The 12,447-nt window shown below is 39.4% G+C and overlaps 1 protein-coding gene across 4 annotated transcripts in view; it reads left to right on the forward strand.

The window, feature by feature from the left end:
* Positions 1-407: 407 nt before the first annotated feature.
* tfeb (transcription factor EB) overlaps positions 408-12,447 on the forward strand; it is a 39,665-nt gene continuing 27,625 nt past the window's right edge. For 3 of the 4 annotated variants that reach the window (XM_078248183.1, XM_078248179.1, XM_078248185.1), the window contains exon 1: positions 408-708. The gene's annotated coding sequence lies outside the window, so the exon portion shown is untranslated. The remainder of the gene's footprint in view (positions 709-12,447) is intronic. The other variant, XM_078248184.1, reaches the window with a different exon arrangement.

Here is a 12,447-nt window from a genome sequence, read left to right on the forward strand (position 1 = left end):
AGCCTACTTTTTGTTTTTGCATCTAGCACTAATACATAAAATCACAAACTATAGCCTCAAAAATACTAGGTCACTTCTGTGTAATATATTGGATCACATTGTATTGGGTTTCAAGCCATCCCGTGTCATAACACTGACACTTTACACAGAAACGTAATTGGGACTAAACTGTGCGTCATAAATATAAAACAATATAAAAGTAGACTGAGAGAAGCGGCTCAATTGCAGCCGGTAAAAAAAACGATACAGATGAACTTGTCTCCCTTTAGTCGTGTTGGTCTTGGAAGTCGTTGGCTAAAGTTAGAGGACCTCGTAAAACTCTCCATGCAGTCGACAGGCATCACGTCATCGCCTCAAAATACCAGTTTGTCGAGGCTATGAGGAAAAACTACGTTTCCCACAAACCAATCGGCGTTTTGCCATTGGTGGTGGTGCAGGTGACTGCAGACGCTCCGAGTTGTCACAACATCTCGACGGACAAAACGAAAACAAATTAGCCTCCGAAGTGCCCGTGGTGGTACACGCTGAAGCAGTCTGTGGAAATACAGAGAAACTTGAAACTCTTAAGAGTTGTTTTCCTTTTGAACACGACTTCTGTTCCTGATAGTGCCTGGCAGGATTGGTATTATTAGAGCGCATGAGAGAAGTGGCCACGCACTTTTCGTGGACCTGACTTCTTTACTGCGTTCTGTCTGACCTTCAGAGCGGGTAAGTGAAATATGACCACCGCCACTGAAATTTAGCTTATGCTACAACACCACTACCTCTGGAAACCCCGCGAGCAATAATTTAAAGTGCGTATTTCCCGATTTACACGCAAAGTCTCGTAATTGATTGAGTTTAAAATAAAAAGTCGTCAACTTGATCATATGTCCTTAGGAAACTAAAGGCAACACTGTCTTGCACTTGTCAGTTAAATACAGGTAGGTCATCGCAAAATAGTTAAATAAATATTCCTGCATTGTAGACGAGACATGTAACGTTAGCTACATGCTTACAGCCATGTATACGCTATCCTTAAACCTTAAACTTATCATACAGGCTGCAAGCATCATAAGTCACAGTGCATTTGTTAATATTTTGTCTCCAGCTTATGATAATGTTATTATGAATGGTATTTGAATAATTGTTGACATATTTAGAAAAACTCGTCTCGTGGCACATATTAAACTATAAAGAACAAAATAGACCAATCCAAAACATTGCTTGCTTACTGTATGTATGTTTATTTTCTCAGCAATTTCACAGTACACCCCCCCCCCCACAAATATAAGGACTTATTTAAAAAATTGAATAACATAAGGCTATAGTGTGAAATATAATAGCCCTGACATTCAGTTGTTTGTCTTTGTGACTGGGACACTAGTACCACTTTGGCACCGACTGGGTCAGACCATAATGCACCACTTTATCCTTTTTACTGTCATCAGTGGAGAGCTTCTCCTCTTGCCATTTATAAGCAGTAGCCAGGCCGGTATCAGTAACAAACACCTCAGCCCTGGGGTATGCTGCTATGTATAAGCTGTGACTATAAACTGTACAGACTATACTCTGCTGCTTAGTCTATTACTTTGCTTGAAATACCTGCATGATGAAAACATAAAAATAATGAAGGCACCGCTGATCATTTATGCCCTTTTGTACGGTGGCCGACAGGGGCAAACGCCCTGCAACTTAAGACAACACATGCAAATAGACAAAACACAAGCAATTTAAGAAAACATCTTAATTAATTTGACAACACATGTGCAGCATTCAGCAAACGCGCTGCAAATAAAAAACGATGCAAAAAGAAAAGCACACAAACCCCAAAAACAAATGCAACAAATAAACGCTGCATCCAGATTACACAACGGAAGTTCTCCAGACCTCTAGAGGGAGCAGCTAGTGGAACAGCTGGATTTTCAACCCCACGGGGAGAGAGCGCTCTGACTTTTTATTAGAGTCAGGTATGGCTGCAGCCTGGAGAACTCCCGTCTCATGCCTCCCGTCCATAGACTGTATATTACATTTATTTATATATATATACACACAGTCTATGCTCCGGTCTCATGCCCTCCCGGCTGGTGCCATCCCCGAGCTTCAACTTTTCAAAATAAAAGCTTGCGTCTGGTCCCTATGTCTTTGTACTTTGGTGTGTTGGATATTTTTGAACTAAACAGTACGGCAATCATGCTAATGAATACAATAACTTTTTCAGCAGATGTCTTACTTACAACACGATGGAGTTAGCAAAGCAGTTTTGTGTTTATATGTGCGAGCGGGATTTATTCAGTTTGATAAATCCCACGGTAAATTGGCTGGTTTACTAAACAGGGAGGGACTATAAATCCTGTCTGTTTTTTGTATTTCAAGAGCGAATTGCTCCACAATATGAATACAGATTGATCACCTATTTTTTTGGTAACCGTTGTTGTATAATCACAATATTACACTTGAGGAGGCCTATACTTCAGTAATGCGCCTTTCGGACTTCGAAATTAAACCTTCTCATGTAATATGGCTTAAACAAACGTCAACGTTAAACACTGATGCAGTTTTAAATGTTTTATCACCACGAGTTTACAGACGTCTCTGCTGATTGAGTATCACCTGTGACCTGAGCCGAGACACACCCACCAAACGAGAGAAAACATATCTCAAACGTAGACTTAATATTTACAGTCTATGATCTCAAAGCAGTTGCACACCGTTTCACTATGGTGCACACCGTTCTGAGATTGAACGTGCCCCGCCGGCTCTCTCTCTCTCTCTCTCTCTCTCTCTCTCTCTCTCTCTCTCTCTCTCGAAAATCCAGCTGTTCCACTAGCTGCTCCCTCTAGAGGTCTGGAGAACTTCCGTTGTGTCTGGATGCAGCGTTTTTTTGTTGCATTTGTTTTTGGGGTTTGTGTGCTTTTCTTTTTGCATGGTTTCATATTTGCAGCGCGTTTATGTATTTGGTTGTGTTGTGTGTATTTGCAGCGCGTTTGCTGAATGCTGCGCATGTGTTGTCAAATTAATGAAGATGTTTTCTTAATTTGCTTGTGTTTTGTCTATTTGCGTGTGTTTTCTTTAGTTGCAGGGCGTTTGCCCCTGTCGGCCACCGTACTTTTGCCCCCCCTCTCAGAGTAGGCTTTATTTACATACTGTGTGTTCATTATTAGTGTGTATGCAGAGTGGACGGCATAATTGTGTATGCCTGATGCCATCCAGTAATGCAATGTCAGTGTTTTATACCAAAAATAATATTTGCCATACCTGGGATGTTGCTGTGGTTTTAGAAGGAACTACATGTTTATCTTGTTTTGGTGTAGAATATGGTCAAACTATTTCACCAAAAGGCGCTGCATAAAAGTGTGATATAGTAATCCACCTAGAAATCATTATATAAAGTGTAGTCCTGATCTTTTTTTGCCAAATGAAATTATTTACCATGATAACTGCAGATTTAAAGATTTACTCCAGTTAAGGACTAACTTAATCCCCCCCCCCCCAGTCCATCTGAAGTCTGTAGACTGACCTCCATGTTGACATGGACAATGCAACCAATTGTTTGATATTACACCCCGGTCCCTGACCCCTGACCTCTTCGCCTTGTCTCTGTGGTCATCCATACCATTCTGTAGAAAAAACAATCAGGGTCATAGGTCAGAGCAGAAAGGTGTCGATAGGTCTGGTAGCTTGTCACTGAATAGTACCCTTTCATCAAGGTTCTGCTTATGTTCATGACTTGTCTACTTTCGTTCTTAGTGCATTTCTAAGAAAAAATAAATTTCCCATTAGATGCCACGTTAGCACTAATCCAGTGATAACCATGTTGTGTTACGAGACATGATGACAGGTCATAAAGTTATTTACCAGAAATAGAATATTTAGACCTCAGCAATCCCAATAAACTATGTATATGATTGTTTATCACATAAATTGTAAATGGTCAGCATTTATATAGTGCTTTTCTACCTTACCGGACAAAGCGTCTTACAATTGGCTTCTCATTCACCAATTCACACACACATTCATACACCAATGATGGCGGAGCAGTCATGCAAGGTGCTGGCGCATAGATTGTGAAAGATGGATTTTGCAGAACTGCAGCCGTGGAAAACCACAGGAAAACCATAAATAGAGCCATATTTAAACAACCTTGCCTTCAATCGCTTCCAGTAAATTGAGTTTTGCATGGGAAGTTGCAGAGGATCACTAAAGTCAGTCAATCACACTGACAGTTTAGGTGTCTTTGTGGGAAGTGTATTTTCCTATATGTGTTCCGATATAAAAGGCAGACAGAAATGTGATACTGAAGGACACGTGAACTTCCACCTCTTTGTTGTTCACTGTAACTGAGACACACACAGATGGGCATTTATATGGATGGAGGCAGGTTCAGGTGCAGGTCTGAGGAAATAATGTATTTTGATGCATTATAGTAGTTTGTTTGGTTCAGGCACAAAGTATATGTGCATGAACATTCACGTATTTAAATACACATAAACACTTAGTGAATGTGTTGTTGATGTGTGTTTAGGCTGTACTACGGGAGTGAGAATATTTCCACATAACATTGCTTCAGAGTTGTAGCAAATGAGTTAAACAGCACTAATGTGGTCACAACTGCTAAACCTGAATTACCGTTCTCCCGAAAAGACAGAAAACCTTTATCCCACTATCTCTCTTTGGATTGTCTCCGTCGCTCCTTTTCACCACCTTTATTATCATTACTGTGAACCATGAATAAATGAAAACATTTCCACTGTGTAACCAGATTAACAAAAAGATAGATCTACTATGCAGCAACAATGGAACAAAGTTGAGCTGGAACTGTGGCAGCACTACATCAGTGCTGCCACATATCAAAAAACCTATTGCATTATTTTCTTGTAATTTTATCATGTGTTCATATAATGTTATGTTCCAAAGAATACCTCTGAACTAAAATCCTGTCAATTTCAATAAAATTAGATTCAATCAATTTTTTTTGGTCACACAAAATCATAAAAAAATACATTTTCCTGTAAAATGTAATTATCAGTTCCTTCAATTTCTGCATTAAATTATTTATGTATGTTTGTATGATGGGGTGGCAGTCTTAGGTAGTGACGTAATTTAGGATCCTAGTGGCCTGAGGGTAGAAGCTCCTCCTGAGCCTCTCAGTGCTGGGCTGGTGTATCTGTTACCTTCTTCCTGACCTCAACAGGTTACCTGGGTGGCTGGGATCTTTAATGATTCTCCTAGCCTTATTCTTGCAGCGTCTGGTGTTTAGGATGAGGGTGGAAGAGGTGTGTCCGCCCACCCTCACCACCTGGGGTCTTCCCCTCAGGAGGCTGAGGATCCACATCCACATCCACATGCAATGTGAGGTGTTCTTAGACCTTGCCACATGCTTCTGGGGTTGTTGCCCTCCTGGAATTGTCGTTCCACTTTCTTCCCGTAGTCCCTATTTGCCTCCTTTACTGCTCTTCTTACATTGTGAGCTGCTGCTTTATAATTGTCCATGTTTCAAATAGATCATAACAGGTTACTTACAATGTCTGCTGTCTGCTACATAACACAGTATCAGAAAATCTTTATGATACAAAAGTTAGACCAGTTGTAATAACCAGTTGTGTTAGTGAAAAATATATGCAAGGTGTCTGTGTAGCTGTTAAGATCTTAACCTGCGCTCACTCCCTCTCTCATTGCCCACACAAGTGTGTGTGTGTGTGTGTGTGTGTGTGTGTGTGTGTGTGTGTGTGTGTGAGAACAGTGTAAACATGGTTAAGAGTGGGACCGATGCACATAGAGGAGTCAGTGGGGTTATGGAGTGCACACAGTATGAAGAGTCAGGGGTTAGTAAACACACTGTGCTGTATGGTCACTGTCAGCGAGGTCAGAGGTGACCGGCCACTATGAGCATCGTTGATGCCTGGCAGACACTGGCACTCTCCAATAGCACGGCGGCAACCGGCTCAGATGGCCAGCAAAGCAAAACAGAGTTGAGATTCAAGCACTACAACCTCACCGCAGAGGTGACCATTTTGACTAACTGGTCTAAATTATATTATAATAACCAAACTACTGGCTGTATTTGAGCATTTCTCTTCCCTGGCTTGTGTTTATAAGTGTATGTCTTTGTTTGAATATGTGACACGTACAATCTAATCACCTTGTCACAAAGTGCACAAATTAGCACTAGCTTTTAATCCTGTGTGTATGGAAAAGTGTGTGTGTGGGTCATGTTTTCAGCCCCATTGGACTCATGTCCGCTTGTAAGTGTTGGAGATTGGGTTAATTTTCTTCAGGTAAACAAAGGCAGCAGTACACATGCACACAGGCACACTGAGTAGGCTCAATAGATGTACTCTAGTGTGAAAGAGCATCAGGTGTGTGTAAACACAGCTCCATCCATTTGCCATATGCACGATCTCTCATGACCCGTACAGTGTATTTGCCTCTTCGTGACTAGACTCGGAAGGGATAAATGAGGAAGTGTCTTCATGGTGGTATGGATTTCCCTTAAATATAAAAAAGACAAACAAAAAGACCAAACAAACTCAAAACTGAAAACATTGTGTCACTGAGCTCAGATTTTTTTTAAACCCCAGGAATGACAGCTTGGCATGTGCTATGTGACAACATGACCCATGATTTATCAGAGGTGAGTGTGGGTGGGGTGTTTTAGGGCATGTGCTGAATGTGTGACTCCACTTCCTCATCTTATCTCCATTCCACAGTTTCATATCCTCTTTTGACTGACAGACAGTAGTGATGGTCTTACACAGTCTCTCTTTTCTCTGTAAGAATGGCGTCTCAGCTGCATCTGTGAGCACAGACTGCAGCTGGCCTGTTGTGTACGTTTGGAGAATTTGCTTGTTAGTATGAACTGCAGGGGTGTAGTTTGCAGTTGTAGCTCTTTGCAGCTTTAGCTCTTAAAGCTTTTTTTTAGACATATTAGGGCTTACTGTTCACTTACAAATTATTCTTCCTGGAAACAAGAAAAACGGGAATAATATGAGGCAATTTAACTTGGGTCTCTTGCAGTTTCACTTCTTTCAAGAAATCGTGTCTGTTGATGTGTATTGTGAAATATCTTGAAATAATTTGTGATTTACTTCAAGAAAATCAGATTTAAAGGCTCAATACAGCATTGACGATTTTAAGATAGATTTTTCCATCGGTTTATATTTGGCCCCCACACAAAGTCTTTCTATTTCAACGGTCGGCATTGCTGTTGAAAGTCTGTAACAACTGAAAATTCTTTCTTACTAACTAGGAACTATTATGACCTGTGCACTTCCTTAATGATATGCCCTCTGGGCTCCTTAAACAGGTTTTCCATTATGCAATTCTTAGTATTCTTTCTAGTAGCTTTAGACTAATGGCAACAAAACAGAAAGGCTGTTTCTCTCACAACATTTTTGATAAATTTCAGTCTGGTTTCGTATGAGGATGTAAAATAACCCACTGATGACTCATGACATGACTGTGCGAATATACTCATGTTGGATCTCATGTATGTTTTTGATTTGGAAAACCTTGACTTACTGATTAGGTTTTCCCCTGTCTTGAAGGGGTGGTAGAGATTGAAGGGGGGGGGGGGGGGGGATTAAATAACAGCTAACATCAGTTAGTTAATATCAGTAACTGTCAGGATTTGTTTTTGCTGCAACCCAAAATAAAGAATAAAGTAATTTATTTCACAATGTAATAACGTAATGGTATTTCTTAATTTATAAGGGTCACAGGGGTAACATGTTTCCTGTGACTATAAATCAATTAATCCTATTCCTATATATGTATGTTGCATATAGGCTACTCTACCCTTTTTTTTTTTTTTTAAAAGCGGACGTGTATCCATTTCAATGCATTCACCCTAAAGGTCAGAATACAGGTGCACTGCAACTTTAGTGGCAGCTAGTTGCCATGGAGATGTGAGAGACGGCTAGCTTGACTGTTTTACTCGTTTAGCCCTGGTGCTTCTATTCTCTGGTGGTCCAGAGGCAGCGTCTGCATCGCCTCGGCCGCCAGGTTGATGGTGTTCATCCCTTTCAAAGAACTTAAATATCTTTGACTGCTTTGGGTTTTTTTGTCAGTGTACGGTTCTTGTAAGTGGCTATTAAGTATTTCTAATTTAACTTGTTACAATATGGATAAATTCTGCGTTTGAACTAGGCTCAGAATAGGATTAAAGAAAAGGCATGCGACTGGATCTAACATTTGGACTGAAGTGTCTTACATAAGTTGTAGCAACTGTGTTCAGTAACTTACTCTTTAAAAGAAGTATAAAGGACAAAGGATGGGTTACCTTTGCAACTAGGGCTGGGACGATATGCTTTAGTCCCCATTCGATTGTTTATACGATGTATTGGTGCCGATTCGATTTGTGTTGGGATTTTCATTTATTGCGATTCGATATTATTGAGTATTAAGATTTTCTTTTCCTTCTTTAACAAAAACAAAAGTTGAATAATACACTTCTAGAGACAATATATCATGAGACAGTTCTAAAAACAAATTGTTTTCCAAGAAGAATGCACATCACATGTCAGTCTGACATTTATTTCGCTGGAAACGGATATAATGTAGTCGCCATCAATGGTACCGTATACACAGAAAATATTTAGGTGAATCATTGGTTAAAAATTTAAAATATTGATTCTGGGGAAAAGTAATAAATTGTTTTTCCCCCCCCCACTCCTATTTGTAACTACAATACATTGGTTACTGGCTAAATGTTGGACAAACCTGTACTGAAACATCTTGACAGTTGGAAATGCTGAGTGGTTGTTGCAGTTGAGTGCTAAAGGAATGTCCTGGAGCCAGGATTTTAATTCGACAGCTCAGATCATACATCACTTACCTCTTACACATAAACATTTAGACATGTATAGCACCAATTAACACACACTGCATAACAAGGCTAACATTATCTACATTACATAGGCTAGCGTATTTAGCTTTTTCATCCTGGGGAATACAGGAAAATCACTACTGTATATATGGCTCTCAAGCTATTGCTGTATATTTACATAAACACAGTCTTCCCCATGACTTGGTTATCTCTTATTCAAACCTGTGTGATATCACTGCTTAGCTGAAGAACTGAATGGATGCTCCTTCATCAATCAATAGCAGGCGCTCTTCTCATTTCAGAAGGGCTGTTATCTGCTGGGATTACTAACAATGAAAACAGCAGCGATTTTAGTAACTGAGTTTATTGACATTTTTATTGGGCAATCTGTTCCTCCTCTCTGTTAATGTTAGCCATAGCCCGTGGCAGAATCATCTGTAGTGGAAATTCAGTGATGTACTGTATAAGGTTGTGTGTGGGCGTCTGTGTATAGAGACACAGCATTCCTTTGTCTGCACTGCTTAATCAAAAACTGTCCCCATATTTGGTCAGAGGACAAGAAATGGATGCTGATCTGGCACACACAGCACAGGGGAAGTGCTCTTGTAAACTTATCTTATTGATTATTGTCCTCTTGACCCCTCCTTGAACGCTTCCTGTGTTTTCAATTGTTTCTGTCCTCTTTTCCTTAGCATTTCTGCTTTCACTCTCTGCAGTTATTTCTTCTTCGTCCTCTCAAAAGTGTGAAGGGCTCAAAAGGCACAGCCACATTCTTCATACTAATAGTTATTAGTTTACAACTAGTGAGAGTGGGGGGAGGAGTGGAGCGTTTTGTAAAGAACAGGTTTTGGTGTGTGACAGCCATAGTGAAATACATTTTGTGTGTGATGTCTGTACCTTATCTCACAACTCATCTCATAAATGCCTTCCATTCCATCTCACCATACATGTGACTTCCTCCTATGCAAAAAGAAATGCTGTACAGCTGGTTGGCTGGTTATTGCACTACTCTGTCTCTATTACACACAATCACACACATAGATCACCACTTTTGTTAAACAAATTGAAATAGGGTGCTCTAAAAATAAACATCTAGTGGCTTAGTGCATTGTGATTAGGACATCCAGCCATAGCAGCCCATATAGCATCAACTCTTGATACACATTTGTTTGTAAATCAACTGGAGGTACAATACAGAGATCCATGTAATTGTAATAATAATAATAATAATAATAATACAATAATATTCCCTTTTATTTGGTTTATAGACTCAGGGATGGCAGGTGATATGTATCATTAAACCACAAAAGCAGCCTTAATACTCAAATTACACAACTTGAGGTCACATCAGGTTGTATGATGTAGCACTTATAGTATGATGAGGACATGTTTGTTTTCATAGCCAATCATTGGCAAAGGATTGTTCAAACTTATAGAACTTTCATTGAGAAGATACCAAATATTTAAGGCTGATGTAGAAGATAATGTGTTTAAAATGACGGTCATTATGCCTATAAAATGTCCTTTTGATGTGAAGCAAGGTTATAATCGTTAATGAAAACGAACGAAATAACGGAAACTAGGTGGGAACAAATATTGTCGTTAACTGAAATAAAAATAAAAACGAGGCAATACAAAAAACGATAACTAACTAAAACTGTAATGCCTGTTTGCAAAACTAACTAAAATAAAATGATTTTAATTATCGAGTAAATGTCCTTAGTTTTCCTCTTTGTCAATGTCTTTCATAGAGCAAATAACGTTAAATCTTTCAGAGTTGACATTTCCGACCATAGACCTGTTTTATATAGTCTATGCCACAGACATGTAGTTTCCGAATGGGAACCCAGAAATTCCGACATTCCATGTCAAATTGAACACAACGTAGTCCATGCCCGTCGCCTGGCATCATGACAGTACCGAAAGTCGGAAGAAAGCGGCAGCGTCCTATATGATTATGACTGTGTCAGATAATGTCAGATGCAGTGGAAGGTGTTAAAATATGTGGACATTTTATTAAAGGGAAAAATCCCACGAATTTGAAAGTACATTTAAACATGTGCACAAGGAGGCTAACCTAGCTTACCTTAACAAGGTAGAGGAGAACGCGAAGCCCCCTGCGACCTGATAGCTCCTGGTTAGTAAATACGCAGGAACACTAAAAGTGGGAGGAAGCATGGGTTAATATGTGTATTGATACTGGGATGTCTACGCAACTGTGTGAGTCGAGTGACTTCAAAAAGTTCGCCACTTTACTCAAACCGAAATTCAAAACACCTGTTCATGTCTGTCTTCTTTAGTCTATTGGCTATTTAGGGTTACACATGTTGCACTTACTGCAGCGTCTTGTGTAGACTGTTTACATATTTGTGCTCATCATATGTACATTTTATGTACTGGTGTTATTGTTGAATACATTGTGAATACATATTTCTAAAATTGTATGATGTTTTGGTATAGTTATTATTACACAATACTTTTTCTGACCTTTTTTAATCTTGGCCCTGACAAATAACCCATATTACAAAAAAAGACTAAAATTAACACTAAAACTAATAAAAACTGAACTAAAACTAAGCATTTAAAAAAAAAAAAAAACTAAACTAGCAAACCCGCTTTAAAAAAAGAATTAAAACTAAACTGAATTTGAAAACAAAAAGTCAAAACGAAATAAAAATAAAAACTAATGAAAAATGCAAAACTATAATAACCTTGATGTTAAGCTTTAACAAAATGACATCTTTGTTTGATTATTTCCCTCAGCGTTAGTACCATCATAAAGCTTCAGATAAAGAGTATGTATGTGATACATATTTACATCATAGAGACAAAATGCTAGGAAAACATTTTGTGTGCAAATGCATGTAGAAATGGTCAAATTGTAGACCCATCATCTGCGACCCTAGCTATAACTTCTGGTATATTGACAGCACTGTTTGTCCTACTTAACAGAGAGATAGCCCTAGGTTAGCATAGCTGGTTTAAACCTCACTCAGACATATCATTACAGTCGTTATTGAAATAGAACAAACTTAGTCTATATGTAGTATTTATTTGCAGCCTCTTTGCAGCCATGGTGACTGAGGGAGTAAACGAAGAGAAATTTGTCCTGCGGACAAATAGACGAGGGTCTTGGCTGGTGTGTTTGTGTATGTAGACGTATTTATGTGTGTGTGAATGTGTGTGTTTGGGTCCTGTCTCATCCATAGGCCATTGTCAAAAGAGTACAAGGCTGTCTTGGTCAATGATTTCCCCTCCTACACATACACCTTATGATTGGCCAGACTTGATAGGAACGCAGCTTTCCCAACCAATAAGCTAAGGGCCTGGGGCGTTCCTGCCCCTGGACCAAAATAACCCAGTAAATACACTGCAGGCACTATGAGAACTGGAGCTGGTCCACTGTTGAATGCTTTGTGTACAAACAAGGGATTCTTGTCAGCCGGGTACTGCTGAACCATGCTGGCCAGTGTTCTCCTCTGTTGTGATAGGCACAACTAGCTGAGTGGCACTTTGATACCAGTGTTTGTGTTTCTGTATTCAGGGATACAGGATGGTGTAGGAGAGTATGAATGGAGGCTTACTAATAACTGGGTTACATTCAGTGATGGAAGAGTTTTATTAACACATTATGCCCAGAG

The sequence above is a fragment of the Sander vitreus genome, chromosome 4 (assembly GCF_031162955.1).
Source record: "Sander vitreus isolate 19-12246 chromosome 4, sanVit1, whole genome shotgun sequence".
NCBI lineage: Eukaryota > Metazoa > Chordata > Actinopteri > Perciformes > Percidae > Sander > Sander vitreus.